This window comes from Rana temporaria, chromosome 7, assembly GCF_905171775.1.
Source record: "Rana temporaria chromosome 7, aRanTem1.1, whole genome shotgun sequence".
In the NCBI taxonomy this organism is placed as follows: domain Eukaryota; kingdom Metazoa; phylum Chordata; class Amphibia; order Anura; family Ranidae; genus Rana; species Rana temporaria.
In genome coordinates, this window is record NC_053495.1 from 113756016 (window position 1) to 113775361 (window position 19346).

Here is a 19346-nt window from a genome sequence, read left to right on the forward strand (position 1 = left end):
CGGACGTTAGCGGATGCTCCATCCGCTAATGGCCGTGATCCCATAGGGAACCATTGTAAGTCCGTAAACGGACTTATGAAAAGCGGACCGTTCGTCCGCTGGTGTGAAAGGGCCCTTAGGCCCCTGTCACACTTGTGCGACTTGTCATGTAACTTGGGACTGCAAAGTCGCATAACAAGTGCGGACACTACTTTGATGTGACTTGAGGTCCATAGACCTGAAGATTACACAGCATTGCTTCAAGTTGTTTGGAAGTCACACTACTTCCAGGTCATACAAGTGTTTTCCTGGGTTTTATGTGGGGGTCGGGGCCCCTTGGTGAGGAGAATGGCAGCACTCGTGGGCCCCCATATAAAGAAAACTGACCAGCACTGCATTGGATGTTGTCATGGAAACAAGTGGTGAGACAGACAGTCACCAATATAAACCTGACAGGGATTCTAATCCCTCTGCACTCTATCCAGCACTAAACAATGAGTTTAGTTAGTTACACGTCTATATCTCTCGGTGACGTCCTGGCCTCTCCCTCAGTACACCGTCACTTCTAGTCCCGGCATGTATTGGCGGCTTCTCTCACACAGCCGTTTGTCACACACAGCGCTCCGTCACAACACAAGAGCTCAGCTCACAGCCCAGCGCAGCAAACAGAGACGTTCATTGAACTTCAGTGGGCCAATCACAAGTCACCACCCGCTTAATCTGCTTCTGTGATTGGTCTGTCCAAATGTCGCGCCCTCCCCATTCTTTACCACAGGATCGCTCTGGCTGGGGCGGTAGTTGGCGTTTCAAATGGGCCGGGGGAGTGGCTTGCCGGGGGAGTGGGCGTGGTGTGGCGGCGAAGGGGGGAGGAGGGAAAGAGAGAGGAGCGGAGTGCACCGACACATAGCAAGGAGTTACCGGACTGAGGTAAGTGGCCGCGGAAACTTGTAGAACACATGTACATTGGAAGGCGGGGAATGAGGGGCTTCCTGCTAAGCTGTGGTGTCCTTAGGGTGGGCAGCAGGCCGTGTAACCCCTTGTGTGCTGGACGGTGGGACAATAACAGAGCAGCTGGCATGTGTTACCGGCTCTATGTGTCCTCTATGGTGGCCGGGAAGGTGCTTTGTGCTGTGAGGAGCCGGGGTTACTATGAATGTTCTTCACTCTCCTGTACAGATATTACAAGTTGTGGGAAAGCTAAAACTTTTTGTTGTTTTAGAATAGAAGCGGTGAAAATACCTGACTTATTATTATCCCTACAGAGAAGAATTCCCTTCACTTCCTGTCCCGGGGACACAATAGGAAGTGAGAGGAAATCTCTACAGAGGAGTCCCCCTGTTAGATGTCACATTCCCCCCTGTCTCCTGTTCTGATGACAACTCCAAGGCTCCACGTATCTTGAGCACGCAAGGGTTTTTTGTACTTTGCATTTAGGGCAACACAATCATTTCAATGGGCTGCCCTAGGCATGAGAAACGGGCAAAGAAGTGTGCCTGCCCCACTTTAAAAATGTTGCTGCCCGGTGCTGCGGCAGCATGTGTTTTGGCTTGCGCAAATTTGCAAGCCTTGGGTGCCATTAAGAATCAAAGGCACCGCTGTACGTCTGCAAAGGTGCGGCGCCTTTGTGTGCTGCAAAGAATGCGTGCAATTGCGCATGCGTTCCCATAAAGCACTGGTGTAAACAAAGCCTGACATTTGGAGGAGGTTTGCGTAAGGCTTGGTTCACATATATGCGATGCGGGAAACGCAGCAAATCCTGAGCTTTCCTGCACTGAAATCGCACTTTGTTCATGCGATCTGCCACCAGTGTCAATGTTAAATAATGACAGATCACAAGATGCAGTGCGATTGCAAGGATCGGATCCGATTCCGGTGCGGCAAAAAAAAAAAAAAAAAGCCTGCACCTTTTCTGTACAGTGTGAATTGAGCCCACACACAATGAATGGGCTGAAATCGTACAGCAAAGAATCGCATGTGATTTTAATAGGAATTGCAATTCCTGTCTGAATCGCATGCAGCTTCCCGCACCGCAAATATGTGAACCTAGTCTAAGGGCTTGTTCACACCATGCATGCATAAAAAGTAGTGCGCAAATTTGACTTGCAGAGACACGCGTTTACATCAGGTTGACATCTGTCTTCCTGCCTGTCAGTTATGTGCCCTGATCACACCACAGTGTTGATGTCATGTCAGTCCCCCCCCCCCCCCCCCCCACAGACAACTGCATACACGTTGCAGATTCCTGCGCAGAAAAATATCGGCATGGGATACCAGTGTTGTAGTGTGAAAAGGGCTGACAGAATACATTTTTTTTGTATGTGCCGTTGCAGAATGCGTGCAGAAAAAACTGACATCTCTGCGGAATGCGTGAACAAGGCCTAAAGAGTCCATGTTTAGGGCTCATTCACATGGCTGAGCAGACCCATCCTCCAATCGGAGCCGCTCTCTGCTGTGTGTGAGCTCACCCATAGAAGTGGACGCAGGAGGTGCATGGACACGACCGCGTGTCAAAGTTGAAAGACGGCTACAATGCGGCTCTCCAGTTCTGGGAGGATGTCCATGGATGTACTCCCAGAACGCACTCTGCTGTGTCCTTTGGACATAGCTGATCACAGAATGCGGTAAAGGGCCAATCACAGCAGCCTTTTAGCATGTGATCAGGTGTGTCCAATCGCAGCTGGTCACATGTAAAAGGACATGCCAGTTATCTGTAGTGTTTTTCTCACACAGTGGAGTTGCTTTACTAAAACTGGAGAGTACAAACTCTGGTGCAGCTCTGCATAGAAACCAATCAGCTTCCAGGTTTTATTGTTAAAGCGGAGGTTCACCCAAAAATCAACTTTCTGCCATTAGATCCAGCATACTGCTGACATCTGCAGTATGCTGTTTTGTTTTTTTGTACTTATCGTTTTATCAGCCGTTGTTATCCGGCCCTGAGCGGGGATTCCTTATGGGTATAGGCATTCCTAAGCCAAGCGGAGTTGATTGACAGACTGCTAAAGCGCGCCACACCTTCCGAAAATACTCGAAGTGACACTCGAGTGTTTACGGCGCCTGCGCAGTCAGCTCTACACGGCAGACGCCGTAAACACCCGAGTGTGACTTCGGGTATTTTCGGAAAGGCGTGACGCGCTTTAGCAGCCCGTCAATCAAATCCGCTTGGCTTAGGAACGCCTATTCCCCGCTGAAATCCCCGCTCAGAGCCGGATAACAACGGCTGATAAACGATAAGTACAAAAAAAACAGCATACTGCAGATGTCGGCAGTATGCTGGATCTAATGGCAGAAAGTTGATTTTTGGGTGAACCTCCGCTTTAACTGAACAAGCTGAAGTTGGATATCCAATGCTTCCAACAAATGCTTTGAGCTTTAATATGTGACGCACATTTGGTGGATCTGCCCTTGTCCTTTCCTTCTGGTCCAAAGAGTTCGGCACCTTTCAAACCTATTTAACCACTTGCTGCCCGCTTTGTCGGCAAAGTGGTTGTGTTATCCTGACCGAACATCATATGACGTGGTCAGGATAACAAGCCGATGCACGCTCCCGGGGGAGCGCATTGCGGCGATCGTTGTTGCGGTGTGTCAGTCTGGCACACCGCAACTCCAATCTAGGTAGAGTCTCTGACGAAGACTCTTTACCATGTGATCAGCCATGTCCAATCATGGCTGATCACAGTGTAAACGGGAAAAGCTGTCTATCGGCTCTTTCTCGCTCGCATTTGTCAGACGCGAATAGAGGAGAGCCGATCGGCTGCTCCTCTGACAGGGGGGACGCCACCAGGACCAGGGATGCCCGCCAGTAGTCACCACCAGATGTGCCCACAATGCCTGTCAATCAGTGATGCCCATCAGTAGCATCCATCAGTGTACATCCTTGCTGCCTTTCAGTGCCACCTATGTATGCATGCCTATTAGTGCCCACCATCAGTGCCTGTCAGTGAAGGAGAAAACGTACTTATTTATAAAGTTTTTGTAACGCAGAAAAAAAAAACCTTGTCATTCAAAGTGCGACAGCACTGAAAGCTGATAATTGGTCTGGGCAGGAAGGTGTGTAAGTGCCCTGTATTGAAGTGGTTAAAGTGGTGTTAAAGCAGAGCTCCACCCAAAAGGGGGAGCTTTGCTTGTTTGCTTCCTCCACTGCCACATTTGGCACCTTTTTGGTGGGGAGCGGGTACCTGTTTTTTGACAGATACCACCTGTCCCCACTTATGGGTGACCTCGCCACGACGAGGTCCCCTGTAAGTTCGGCCCCCTTCCCTCAGTACCGGGCATTCACAAAGTGCAGTGCGCTTTGTGTATGCGCAGTAGGGAACCGGCAGCAAAGCTTACAAGGAATGGCGGCAGCACCCAAGAGTCAATTGAAAAATCGTCTGTGGTGCTGACATCTCAGGATAAGTGTCCTAATATTTAAAGTAAACAGCTACAGTATTTGGGGGGGGGGGGGTTGGGGAGCTGGAGCTTCTCTTTAAACTCAATTTGAAAAAACTCTGACAGGCAGAGTTTTTATAACAGGAGGGACCCTAAAGGTCTCCTCTGTCATAATTGCTTCCCTCAACATGTACACTGAGCCACGCATGCACAGCTTGGAGTACATCTACTGCAGCCACTCCTCTGTACTGTGATAAAGAAACTCCTATGTGCAGAAGTAGTGTAATTTCTCTTTTGTTCATGGACGGACACAGCATCCTTTGACAGTAGGGTTATGCACCTTCCTTCCAGGAGAGTTTAGGCAGAAAAAAACTACTGTCAAAGGATGCTGTGTCCATCCATGAACTTCAGAGAAATGGAGTTTAATTTTTATTTTTTTGGGGGGGGGGGGGTTAAGAGGAGTGGGTACCTAATTTTGACAGGTATCCATCTCCCACTTCTGCTCGGGCCGCCTAGGTGACTCAAGCAGAGGTCCCCCCCCCCCTCACTTGCAATCTTCTGAGACACATCACAGATCCCAGAAGATTGCCCGGCAATTCAGGATGCGCAGTGCGTACCCGGCTGTCACAACCGGGTGCCCACACGAGTGATGCTGGCACCGGGGAGAGGCAGGGGAGAGAACCGAGGCTTCGGGCGGCCACATCGCTGGATGCTGGCACAGGTGAGTGTGTGTTTATTAAAAGTCAGCAGCTATACTTTTTGTAATGGCATCACAAACGCATCCCGATAATTGCGGCAATTCTGCCCTCAATTCGGATCGCTCAGGTGTGAACAGAGTCTGATTGTACAGTTGCCTATATAGTATCACTATGTAGTGCAAAAACTTGCCAGATTTGATACAAACTGAAGATTTGTATCCATATTGCATAGTGTTGGAGATTGTAGAGCCCGTGGGTCCTCCCTGACTAGCAGACAACCCCAGTCCAATCGATCTCAGACTGGATAGATGCTCATCTGCTCCCTCCTCCCTGGGTATAGTATACACCTAAGCTGAGTGTGAAGGTACTTTTTTGTCGCATTTGACAGCAATACTGTGCATATCATCCAAGGTTTGTAAGCATCTTCCAGGGAATCTAATACATGATCTGTTCAAGCCATAGGAATAGGTTCTTGTGAAAGCTTGCCTTCACTGTGCTCCCTCTCCTTTCCATTTGTCTGTTGGGACCCTGACTCTAATTCCTGTGTCTGTCATTGTGTACAGAGGGTTAATAACCTGCTCCCCTTCCCCACATGACAGTGTTCAAGCTTGGCTGATGGCTGTCAAGGCCAAGCATTGCATCCTTATTCAAAGAATAGACAAGGTCACCTTCTTCCCAGTACTCACAAGTGATGGATATTTCTCAGGGTTCCAACCAATAAACAGATAGGTGAGGGGGAGCATAGAGAACATAGAACTGGATGGTCTATTAAGAGAACCTGTCTGTCATGAAAGGATTCTGGTTTCTGTCACCTGCTATACTGTCCCCAACACAGGGAAGGTGAACTCTTTAGTATTTGGTTATCATCTTCTTTAGACTTGTGACTTGTGGTGACTTGCACAGTAGCAGTGGCACACATGTTGTCTGTCAGAAGATAATGAGCCAACCAACCAGTAGCTGCGCTGAATAAATTCCAGGCTTTGATACATGTCCCATACTGTGGCTGTGATCCAGTGCCTGGATGGAGCCCAAAGCTGCTGTACTGTTCTAGGATTATTAGATACTGTTTGTGTGTATGTGTGTGATTATTTTTATATATAAGCCTAAGTTCACACTGCTGCAAATTCGAAATCGCGGTAAAATGCGCGATTTTACCGCGATTTCGCGGCTGTGATTTTTCCGCGATTTCGGCCGCAATTTAATGTAAATCGCGGCCCGAAATTGCAAAAAGTAGTACAGGAACTACTTTTTGAAATCGCAGATGTGGCGTCGCACTGATTAGGACAGTGCCATTGCCGCGATTTCGCGGCTGCGATTTTTCCGCGATTTCGGCCGCAATTTAATGTAAATCGCGGCCCGAAATCGCAAAAAGTAGTACAGGAACTACTTTTTGAAATCGCAGATGCGGCGTCGCACTGATTAGGACAGTGCCATTGCCGCCAATTTGAGATGCGATTTGACATGTCAAATCGCATCTCAAATCGTTCCAAATCGTACCCAGTGTGAACCAGGGCTCAATCTCATGTCTCCAGACAGAATTGTTAATCATTTTACTGTACATTTACTTTTGGACTTTGATGCATTTCATAGACTAGCCAATAAAAATATTGCATTAAAGCTGCGATCACACTATAGTGTTTTGTTGATAAAAAAAAAGTGTAATGCTCGATGCTTAAAAAGGTGCATGAGTTACTTTGCTGTGTGTATGGTTGCCCATTGAAATGCATGGACTGCCCTTTACATGTAGTGAGTAAACACGCATATGTACAATGCCTACTGTCATGTGAATGAGGCCTAGGGGGAGGTTAGTAGCTCAAAGGGGAAACACTTTTTTCCTATACAACTCTCTAATGGCTAATCTCTGTACCTGTCCCTGTCGGTGTTAAATGATTTACCTCAGACTTCTTGGCAGGGTCAGCTGGTCAAACTAAAAAGGGCCTAAAATGAATGCAGACATTACATCTAAGAATTGGTAGGCTGAAATACAAAATATTTGCTTTATTTATTACAGGTACTTTATTGGTTCCCGCAAATTTACGCAGCGATTTACACATATGTTGTACATTTACATCAGTCTCTGCCCTCATGGAGCTTACAATCAAAGGTCCCTAACGCATACATACATACATACATACATACATACATACATACATACATACATACATACATACATACTAGTACCAATTTAGACAGGAGCCGATTAACCTACCAGCATGTCTTTGGAGTGGGGGAGGAAACAGAAGTACCTCAAGGAAACCCACAAAGACACAGGGAGAACATGCAAACTCCATGTTTTTGTGTTTAAGGCCCCTTTAACACTTGTGCGTCTTTGGGAGGTACACCCTAAGAATTCATAACATTAGATGGTGCAGCTATAACCAACGGAAAAAAAGATTACCAAGCACATGCTAAAATTACATTTAAATCCTGCAAGGCTATTTAAATTAAAACGCCTGAACATATACAGGAAATAAGCAAAAAATATGGGGATTTGGTCACATTATATGGCCATGCTTAAGCCCACTACTGCGTCAAAGTACCCCATTATCAGTGGGTCCGACTCCTACACTATTCATAGAATGAAAGATCCTGCTTCTCAACCATGGGAGAAATCCACTCCTCTATGGGAGAACTGAAAGGACTCCTATAACACAGGTGGACACTAATGAGGGGGAGGGGGGGTGCTCCAGCCCAAGGGTTCTGGTCAGGACCCTTACAATAGGCAAACAAAGATAGACCTGGGGGGCACACCCTAAGGCCACACATGGGTCGAATTTCAAAAGAATTTTCTTTCGGAAATCGCACCCTTAGTGGGCAGCAGCAACAGCCGATTTTCGTGCGGCCATCGAATTTGAGTAATTGGGCATGTTGGAAATTTTTGGAAAAACAAACGATTTTCTAATTAATGATGGGAGAATCGTGCGAGAAATGTAATCGCAAAAGAAATGCGCATGTGCAAGATAAAAGAATTCCCGGAAAGAAGATTCCCAGCCATGAAAATTCTTTTCTGTAGCAACATGTGGTGAAATTTGAAGGCTTAGTTGGTCGAATTTCGAAATCAATGGTGGCACCATCGGATCACAAAACGCACACATTTTCTAATTTCCCTGTTCGTCTTTCAGGACAGGTACTGTAGAGAGACACAGGCTCCTCCCCTCACAGGAAACACCGCCTTCCAATTAAGAATTTAAGCCTCATCCTCCCTCAGCTCCTCAGTTTATGGTGTTTCCTCCGGAGGGGAGACACCGCTGGGGGCCAAGGGCCAGACAGCTGGGGAAGCTGAGGCCAGTTTTCCTGAGAGGGGGGACCTGTTCTCCCTGGGCTCAGGGCTATTTTTTAAACGCATGGCGTCCTGGTTGACTGGGGAAGTCACTTACCCAGGACATCGCCGTGTAGCGTCCCGCGGACATTCCTGGGGTGGATTCAGCCGCGGAGGCCTATTCACTCAACGCACAGGGGTGGCGCTGCAGGCGGGGTGCACGCTCCCTGTGAGATTTCACAGTCGGCCAGGAGCTGGGCCGGACCGGATGACGAGTGACGTCAGTTCCGGGGGGGGCGGGCACTTCCGCCGGATACGCGTCACTGGTCCCGGACGCTGCAGTGTGAAAAGGCCTGACGCTGGGCTGGTGCGGCCTCTCTCTTCTCAGCCGTAGGGTCGGCGTTTTGGCAGGCAGTCGCGACCACATTCCTCAGCGAGATGTCGGAAGCAGAGGCTTCCCGTGCACCTCCGGATGACGACAGCACCAGCCACTCTAAGGTAAGGAGAACCCTGGGGTGGTGTTCCCTTATCATGTTGTACAGCTTCACTGGTGATTTTTTTTTTTTTTTTTGTTTTCTTCTCCTGGTGGTCGGGGAGTTTGTTAGTGTAGTGTGTCTGGAACCCTGGTGGTGGTTGGTCCTAGAACACTCCTGGTGGTTACCTGTGTTATGCGCTGGTCTCTCTTTTAATCTAGCCTCCACTTTCTTCTGTGTTTTTCAGAAATCCACAGAAAAATCAGCCCACAGCAGGAAGAAATGTCCTTCCTGCAGATCTTCACTTAGTGAGAGTTGGAACAAAGCACTTTGCAGGAGATGTATTGAGGGGCTGGTTAAAGAAAGGGAGGCAGAGCAGGCATCTGAATTAGCAGCTTCTATGAAAGAGCTTTCTGGCACCTTTCAATCGTTTAAAGATATTTTTGCTAATTTTCAATTGCCCCAAAGCAGCCCTTCTGTAGCGCAACAGGTAATTCCACCGAATCCTGAGGTTCTTCCCTCTGGGAGTAGAGAGAAACCTGCGGATATCAGAGAGGATGCTGAGGAGGAGCAAGACAGTGCCGCTTCTAGCTCCCAAGAGGAGTCAGATAGTGAGAAGACAGAGGCAGGGTCCTCAAAGGTCTCTCGCTACAAGCTTTCCCTTGAAGAGGTGGAAGAGTTATTGGAAACTATCCACGCTACTTTAGGGATAGTTGAGGAGAAAAAGACACTGTCACTCCATGACCAGATGTACAGTGGTTTGGGAGAACAAAAGAAAAGGGTTTTTCCAGTCCATGAAGTACTGGTCAATGCCATCAAAAAAGAATGGCAGGACCCAGAGAGGAAACCTTTCTTCTCAAACTCTTTGAAGAGGAGGTTTCCTTTTTCTGAAGAGGAGGCTTCAGTATGGAACAAATCCCCCAAACTAGATGCCGCCTTTTCGCAGGTATCCCGACATACGGACTTGGCGTTCGAGGACATGGGGGTCCTTTCAGACCCCATGGACAGGCGGATGGATTCGCTATTAAAAAAGTCCTGGGATGCTTCCCAGGGGAACCTTAAGCCAGCTATGGCAGCAACAGTGGTGGCCCGTAATTTAGAGCATTGGCTCTTACAAATTAAGGCACATATTGAGGCCGGAACGCCAAAAGAGACTATACTTTCCTCTTTTCCAACTTTACTGAGTGGCGTACGGTATGTAGCGGACGCCTCAGCAGAGTCAATCCGCATGTCTGCCAGATCTGCAGCTCTATCTAATTCTGCAAGAAGAGCTCTCTGGCTCAAGACATGGCAGGGGGATAGCGCCTCAAAGGTTAAATTGTGCGGGATCCCCCTTACAGGAGACTTATTATTTGGGCCAGGCTTGGAGGCTGTCTTAGATCGTACAGCCGACAAGAAGAAGGCTTTCCCCTTAAAGAAAAAATTTGGGGGACAGACAAAGAAAAAATTCTGGACCCAAAAGAAGGTGGAAGTCCCCAAACCTGAGGGAAAGAAAAAGTTTTGGGGACCAAAAGGGAAAGGCCGTGCCGGGGCACTTTTTCGTGCTCCTGAACAGCCCCAAAAACCTCAATGACGGAGTCAAGGTGGGAGGAAGGTTGGGGGCCTTTCTCCCACAATGGGAGACGATCACCAGCAACCAATTTGTGCTGGGGATCATAAGGAGAGGGTACAGACTAGAATTCTCAAGTCCCCCCCCATCCAGACTCTTAGTCACCAATTTGCCCCAATGCAAAGAGAAATCTGTGGCTCTGATCTCCTCTCTTCAGGAGTTGGAGGATCAGGAGGTGGTAGTTCGGGTTCCATCGGAGGAGATAGGAAAGGGCTTCTACTCCCACATATTTGTGGTCCGCAAGCCTTCAGGGAAATTCAGGCTTATACTGAATTTAAAACCTCTAAACACCTCGGTCACGTACAAACGGTTTCGGATGGATTCCATCTATTCCGTGAGGACACTCCTCCTTCCGAACTGCTTCATGGCATCCATAGATTTAAAGGATGCCTACCTACACATCCCAATAGCGGAATGCCATCAGAGATTTCTCAGACTGGCCGTGAGGTCCAGAGAGGGGATGTTTCACCTGCAATTCAAAGCACTCCCCTTCGGGCTCTCCTCTTCCCCCCGCATATTCACCAAAGTGATGGTGGAGGTACTAGCCTTTCTACGTCTCAAGGGCATCCTGGTGATAGCTTACCTGGACGATCTGCTATTCTTTGCAGACTCTCCGACACGGTTGTCCCAGGACCTCCAGGTTGCAAAGGGGATTCTGGAGAACCTAGGTTGGTTACTCAATCTGGAAAAATCCAGCCTGACACCCTCCCAAAGAGTCACTTTTCTGGGATATGTACTGGACTCAACCAGACAGATGACTTTTCTCCCAATAGAAAAGGTTCAGAAGGTGGACAACGTAATATCACTTCTTCAGAGCAGTTGCCAGCTTCCGATAAGGAAAGTCATGTCAGCTCTGGGGTTATTAACATCTTGTCTTCCTGCAGTGCAGTGGGCGGGTCTGCATTTCCGACCTCTACAACTGTTCATACTGAACATTTGGGACCACAAACCGGAATCCTTGGATTCCCTGATATCCATACCGGTTCACATCAAGAGGTCCCTTTGGTGGTGGAGGAAGGGGGCGAACCTTTTACAGGGCCTGGATTGGATCTCCCCGATTTCCAGAACAGTGACAACAGATGCCAGTGGCTCCGGTTGGGGAGCACACCTGGACTCCCTTCTGACACAGGGTCGCTGGGCAAAAGAGGACTCGCAAAAATCTTCGAATTGGAGAGAACTAAAAGCGATAGAGTTAGCCCTCAAAGCCTTTCAGAAGGAGCTGCAGGGACAGCATGTTCGAATCAGGACAGACAACTCCTCGGCAGTAGCTTATGTCAACAAGCAGGGGGGCACCAGGAGCAAGTCCTTATGGGATCTGACAAAATCTATTCTCATATGGGCGGAGGCCAATGTCTTGTCCCTCTCAGCCATACATCTGAAGGGAGAATTAAATCAGGTCGCAGACTTCCTCAGCAGGAAGAAACTGAGGGAGGGCGATTGGGTTCTGAATCAGGAAGTTTTCAGAGCGATCACTCAAAGATGGGGTCTTCCGGAGGTGGATTTATTCGCCTCAAGAGAAAATGCCAAAACTCGGCTCTTTTTTTCCCTAAACAGATGGGATGGAGCTCTGGCGGTGGACGCTCTGGCCCAAACCTGGAAGTTCTCCAGGTGTTATGCTTTCCCCCCTCCGGTTCTAATACCAGCAGTCCTGAGGAAACTGCAGGGGGAGAACACAACACTCATTCTCATCGCACCTCATTGGCCCAGGAGACCATGGTTCTCTATCCTAAAAAATCTATCGATAGAATCTCCTTGGATTCTACCAATTCGGGAGGATCTCCTTTTGCAGGGTCCAATCTGCTGCCCGCAGGTAGAGAGATGGAACCTGGCAGCCTGGCTTCTGAGGAAGAGCTGCTGAGGGGCAAAGGGTTTTCAGAACGCTTGGTTGAAACACTCCTAAGCTGTAGAAAGAAGGAGACGCAAGCCATTTACCAAAAAGTGTGGAAACGGTTTAACATCTGGTGTGCAGAAAGCTCATTCAGTGTCAACAGCTCTGTGGCTGTTTTAGAATTTCTTCAAGCTGGAGCTGATAAAGGGTTGGCAACTAGCACGCTGAAGGGTCAGGTGTCAGCGCTAAGTGTATTTTTTGAAAAACAACTAGCATTTGACCCTTGGGTCTCTAGATTTTTTAAGGCTTTGAGTAGACGGAGACCTGTTAAAACCTCCAACTTCCCAGTTTGGGATCTCTCATTGGTTCTTCAAGCCTTTACAGTAGAACCATTTGAGCCTTTAGACAAATGTAGTTTAAAAGTGATCACTCTCAAAACAGTATTTTTAGTAGCGATCACTACTGCCAGGAGAGTGAGCGAACTCGAGGCCCTATCTATTAGGGTCCCCTTTTTTCAAGTTTTTCCGGATCGCATCATTTTTAAGACAGATCCGGCTTTTCTACCAAAGGTAGCTTCTAAGTTTCACAGAAGTCAAGAAATAACATTGCCTTCTTTTTGTTCAAATCCTGTGAGGGAACAGGAACACAAGTTTCACAACCTAGACGTTAGGAGGTGTGTCCTACAATACTTGGATTACACAAGTCAGTTCAGGAAAGCTGATTCACTATTTGTTTTGTTTTCTGGGTCCAAGAAAGGGTCTAGGGCTTCTAGACGCACGATAGCCAGGTGGTTAAGGGCAGCCATCGTTCTAGCCTATTCTTCTAGGGGAGTAGAGCCTCCACAGGGTATCAAGGCTCATTCCACCAGGGCAGTAGCAACTTCCCAAGCAGAGTGTGCTGGTGCTTCCCCGGAGCAGATCTGCAAGGCTGCAACATGGTCTAGTTTCTCAACGTTTGTAAAACATTACAGACTGGACCTACTTTCAACCAAAGACCAGGCTTTTGGACGCAAAGTACTGCAAGCAGTTGTCCCACCCTAGGGTAAGGTGCTCGCTTATCCTCTCTACAGTACCTGTCCTGAAAGACGAACAGGGAAAAACGGGGTTACTTACCGGTAACATCCCTTTTCCTGGAGTCTTTCAGGACAGCACTGGTACCCACCCTCTTTTGTTGTAGGGGATATTATGGAAACTCATCAGACGAGGCCGTCAGGTAAGATGTAATTTTATACTTTTATGACGTGTTCTTGTGTCTCCCCAGCTGGCCGGAGGTACTCTGGAAAAAACTGAGGAGCTGAGGGAGGATGAGGCTTAAATTCTTAATTGGAAGGCGGTGTTTCCTGTGAGGGGAGGAGCCTGTGTCTCTCTACAGTACCTGTCCTGAAAGACTCCAGGAAAAGGGATGTTACCGGTAAGTAACCCCGTTTTTTTTTCAAAAGGCAACTCTTTTGAAATTCGACCACGTATGTCCTGCATAAGAATGCTTAACATTGGATGGTGCAGCTATAAGACCAACAGGAAAAGATTACAGGACACGTATACTAAAAATACATTTTGAGACTGCAGTCGCATGACAAGTTGTTCCCCATGATTTCCAATGAGTGCCATTCCTCTCTGTGCAACTTCAAATTAGCCCGTGCACTACCTTGGTCCGACTTTGATGCGATTTGAGGTCCATAGACTTCAAGATTACACAGGCATTGCTTAAAGTGGTTGTAAAGCTTTGTTTTTTTTCACCTTAATGCATCCTATCGAGCCCCCGTTTTTACTTATCTGAGCCCCGAAACTCTGTGGGCGTGATCCCGCATTGCTTTCCCCCAGGTCTTGTCAATTATTCATTGAATAGATTGATAGCAGCGCAGCCATTGACTCTTGCTGCTGTCAAGCAAATCCAATGACGTGGCCGCCGGGGGGGGGGGGGGGGGGGGGAGGTGGGCCGAGTCATACAATTGGCGGCTATGGACGCCAATTGTATGGCACAGGAGTGCGCCCGCAAGCTAACCCCCTCTGGACAGAGCTTCCCAAAGGGGGTTGGCTCTTGTAGGGAGGAGCCGCGAGAGCCGCCGTGGGACCCCAGAAGAGGACGATCGGGGTCACTCTGTTTAAAATGAACTGCACAGTGGAGGCAAGTATGACATGGTTGTTTTAAAAAATAAAATAAAAAAAATAGCTGAATCTTTACAACCCCTTTTAAAGTCGCATTAAAACTGTGGTAAAATCTTGCGATTTTCAGAATGCAAAAGTGTGAAAGGGGCCCTAATACAATTAAGTGCTATGGACACATCATTTAGTAAAAATATGGTGATATTTTTGGATTACTAGCAGACATTTTAAAGCGGTAGTTTACAAAAAAAAAAAACCTGCAAGGTAAAGGCATAATGTGCTAGTATGCATTGCATACTATTACATTGTGAAAGACTTGCCTTGAAACAAAGTCCTTCAGCAGCGTGCTGACTGGACCTCCATTTTCACCCGGTCTCCGTGGTTCGCAAGCTGCTTGAATGGCCGAGACGCAATGATGTCGCTCCCGTACATGCGTGTGGGAATCGCGGTTTACGGCACAGGTACGCCATTCCTTCAGAGCGCATGCACTGGTGACGTCACGGCTGCTGCTCCCTAGAATATTTCTTAAATGGTGCATGTTTATTAATTTTACCTGCAGGTAAACTTACCTGTAGGTTAAAATACAAACTCGGTTTACTACCACTTTACTTCGAATTGCTTTGTCTGCTAGGCAGCCTTTAGTTCTTTTGCTAGAATGTTTTTTTTGGAGGACACCTGAACTTATTTTTATGTTTATGCCCTATTCATCTAGGCAATGAACACGTCTAGGGTTTGCTGTATTTACAAGGGAGAAAATAAGCAGTGAGGCGTACTCTGCGTTGTCAATGTATTGCTTGTTTCAGTTCAGACAAGTTGAAGCACGCCATTGCCTCTATTCAGACTTGCATGTTTATTGTGAATAGAATGGTAGTAATGGCTACAGGAATTATTGCCTTTAGAACATACTTTTTTATAATTGTTAGGAAAAGTTTACAGGCGGCAACTGATATGCTTCTTGCTTGTCTAGTAATGGGATACTGTTTCCGTAGCTTTTTATAGCACTGAAGGAACCTTAAAGTGGTGTTATAGCAGTTCCACCCACTTTTGAAAGGTGGTCATAAACTAAAGACCACCCCTCAATTTTGGATATTTAAAAATGTTTTTATTTTTATTTTATTTTTTTATTGTATTTATTTTTTAAGTACTTTTGTCCTAGGTCGGCCATGGCCCAGGACGTTATGTCCTCTTCTGCGGCGAGCCCTCTTCCTTCTCTCCATTGACTTCTGGAACCTGTGTGTGTGTGTCCCAGAAGACAAGCTGGCCATTAACAAAGCACTGTGCGACTGGCACATGCGCAGTAGGTAACCGGCTGTGAAGCCGCATGGCTCCACTACCAGTTTCCCTTGGGTACATTGGTGGTGCCTGCACCCAATCTGATAGGCGGATCGGCTTGATGGGGGGGGGGGGGCACATTGCAGGCTCCCTGGACAGCTAAGTGTCCTTATTAAAAATCAGCAGCTATAGTATTTGTTAGGGTTGTCCCGATACCAGTATCGGGACCGATACCAAGTATTATTAATACCCCCGATGCCAAAATTGAATACTCCGCCCAAAACACCCTCCCCCCCCCGCCGTCGTCGTCGTCGTGTGTCGCAAAGCCGCCGCCGCTGCTGCATTAATCACCGCGGCGAACATTACAGTCAGCTTTCGTTTGAATAGCTGTTTTCCCTGCCGCGCATAGACACTCCCCCTTGGACGGATCTGTCTAATCGCGAGCAAGGGGGAGTGTCTCTATACACAGCGCGGCAGGGAAAACAGCTATTCAAACGAAAGCTGACTGTAATGTTCCACCCGCGGTGATTAACGCGGCAGCGGCATCATTTAGGTATGTGGGAGATGGTTGCATGTGGGGGGACATGGCTGCATGTGGAGGACATGGCTGCGTATATGGGGGACATGGCTGCATATGTTTGGGGACATGGCTGCATATGTTTGGGGACATGGCTGCATATGTTTGGGGACATGGCTGGATATGTTTGGGGACATGGCTGCATCTGTGGGGGGACATGGCTGCATCTGTGGGGGGACATGGCTGCATTTGGGGACACATTTAAAACAACCCTAGTATTTGTAGATGCTCACTTTAAAAAAATAAAAATGTTTGTGGCTGGAACTCTGCTTTTAAAACCAAACAAAAAAAAAAAAACGACCGCTGCCTAGCCATGTTTACTTTTAGGCTGCATTCACACCTGAGCGTTTTCAGCTCTTAAAACGCCCAACAATAAAAATCTCATTCATTTCAATGGCGCCTGTTTACATCTGAACGTTTTGTCGCCTGAAGCAAAACGCCTGAAAAACGCCCTAAGCTCAGAAAAGAACATGAGCTTCTTTGAAGCAGATTACAGGCGTCTTCTCATCTTTGGAGGTAACTTCTTTCACTTGTTTTTTCCTGGAGTACTATAAAGTAGTAGTAAACTATTCACTTCTTTTTTTACTTACAGGTAAGCTTATAATAAAGGTAAAATTAATATTTTCTAAGCGCACCATTTAGGAGATATTCCAGTAAGCAGCAGCCGATGACGTCACTGGCACATGCGCTCTGAAGGAACTGCATACCCGTGTTATTCCTTCAGAGCCCTGTGCCATAAACAATTACTCCCGCACTCATGCGCAGGAGTGACGTCATCTCGGCTTGGCCATTCCAGTGGTTGCAGCCTGCGATCCTGGAAGGAAGACTGAAATTGGAAGCCTTTGTTTTAAAGTAAGTCTCTCCTAGGTAATCTGTAAAGGCTTTTTGAAGCGTTTCTTATGGATAGTAAAATGTACGCGGTTTGTCGCTGTTGCACAGCCCTGCACAATTTTACAATGTGAAAAAACCGCTGCGCAAATACTGTGTGACAAAACCTACCAATTTATTCCCTAGGGCATTAGGACTTAAAATTCATGGGGGTCCAGTCAGTAACATTTTCTTCCAGCAGAGGTCCGAGTGTCATGTTTGTACTATGACTTGGATCCTTCACATCACAGCCTCTTGTGCACATGACAGAGCGGGAACTCGCAGTCCCACATGCAGTTTTAATTTTTTTTTTTAAAGCTGTACTCCAAATCGCGCGACTTTGGGGGGTCGCAATAGTGGAAATACAGCCTTAATGTACTTCTTTTGCAAAAATATCAAAGCTTTCCATTAATTCTGCAGACACTTGCTTCACCGTCTGGCCATCTTTATTCACCTAAAATTACTAGTTGCGCCTTCAAGCGGTGGTTCACCCTGCAGAACAACATTTCAGCATAAAATCCGGCATAGTAGCGCGAGCTACACTATGCCGGTCTTAATTTTTTTATCCCCGTACTCACGGTTATATCGTACATAGACGATTCCGTCTGCCGCGGGGAATGGGCGTTCCTAGCAAGAGGGAGGGTGATTGACGGCCGGCTCTGGCACGTCACGCTCCCCGAAGACAGCCGGAGTAGGTCTCGGCTCTTCACGGCGCCTGCGCACAGGCTATGCGCAGGCGCCGTGAAGAGCCAAGCCTATTTCGGCTATTTCCGGAGAAGCGTGACGTGCCAGGGCCGGCCGTCAATCACCTTCCCTCTTGCTAGGAACGCCCATTCCCCGGAATCTTCTATGTACGATATAACAGTGAGTACGGGGATAAAAAAATACAGACAGGCATACTGTAGCTCGCACTACTATGCCGAATTTAATGCTAGAGGGAAATATTTTTAATTTTTTTTTTTTATATAGGGTGAACCCCCGCTTTCAGTGTGCCATTAATTAAGGGCACGCCGAAGCAAACGCACATTTTGCCATGTGAAAAAACGAGTGGCAAATGCTGCAAAACACACAGTAAAAAAAACGCATGTGGAAATGTGAGTTCCCGCTATGCAGAGATGTGAATGGGGCTTGGCAGCTGAGTGTTTCTGTCTACGCCCTCCTATGTACTTGTATACAGTTGGCCATACACTATGCAATCTGATTGTATATTGTGTATTTAGTGAGAAGGGTGATCACTGATTGCATTTCATTTAAAAAAAAATGTGCAGCTGGGAGTGGGAAGGTAGGTAGGAGGGTGGATGATGCAGGGTGTGTGCGCTAATGTCAGCAGGTCAACTCCTTCCTGGGTCATGACCTAAAGTCTAATCAGGAAGTAAGGCAAAACTAATGGATACGTTTGGAAACAAGTGAAGTGTCTGTAGATTTAATGGAAAGCTTTGTTGCTTTTGCAAAATAAGTACGTGAATGGTAAATGGGGGGGGGGGGGGGCTGAAATTAAGGAAAGGGGGGGGGGGGACGTGAGCAAAGGTGAACTTAGCCTTTGGACCCCTTTCACACTGAGGCAGTTTTCAGGCGTTTTAGCGCTACAAATAGAGCCTCGAAAATGCCTCCCTTTCTCTGCAATGGGTGCTTTCTCACACGGGCGGTGTGCTTTAGGGACATTAGAAAAAGTCCTGCAAGCAGCATCTTTGGGGCAGTTTGGGATCGCTTTATACAGCGCTCCCAAATCGCCCTGCCCATTTGATATAAATGGGCATAGCTTCCGAAACACCTGAAAAGCGCCACAACATGGGAGTTTTTAACCCCTTTACAGTTAAAAGCACCCCCCGCTAGCGACTGTAAAGCAATGCTAAAACAAGAGCCGCTTTACCGCTTACGGCTGTCGTTTTCAGTGGGAAAGCGGCCTTAAAGTTGGATTCTTCTACTAAATTAGTACACAAAACCGTGTCCTCACAGCAGTTTTGCACAAGTAATTTCCAGGCAAAATGTTGTTTACTCTCTAGATAGACCAAGGAAAGTTTCTCTGCCAGGTTTTTAGTGCTCTTTGTGTCCTTGATGGGGACATTTGCATCTTTAAATATTTTACATGGTAAGATGCAGGGTCTTCTGAGAAGACAGTAAACAGACCGAATGCCAGAGGGCGTGTCGCTGGATTTCTTTTCTCTTTGCTTTCATTCACTTTCCCAGCAGTTTGTTTGGCTACTCTGCCATTTCAATTGTTAACTCTTTTTAAAGCGGGGGTTCACCCAAAAAAACTAATTTTTAACATTAGAATGAGGCTAATTGTGGGAAGCACAATCGGGTGTTTTTTTTT

General features: G+C 47.3%; 1 protein-coding gene across 2 annotated transcripts in view; it reads left to right on the top strand.

Annotated features, from left to right (window-relative positions):
• Window positions 1-823: 823 nt before the first annotated feature.
• The window catches only part of GPSM2 (G protein signaling modulator 2), a 70630-nt gene continuing 52107 nt past the window's right edge, over window positions 824-19346 (top strand). The window contains exon 1 of one of the 2 annotated variants that reach the window (XM_040359849.1): window positions 824-906. The gene's annotated coding sequence lies outside the window, so the exon portion shown is untranslated. The remainder of the gene's footprint in view (window positions 907-19346) is intronic. The other variant, XM_040359852.1, reaches the window with a different exon arrangement.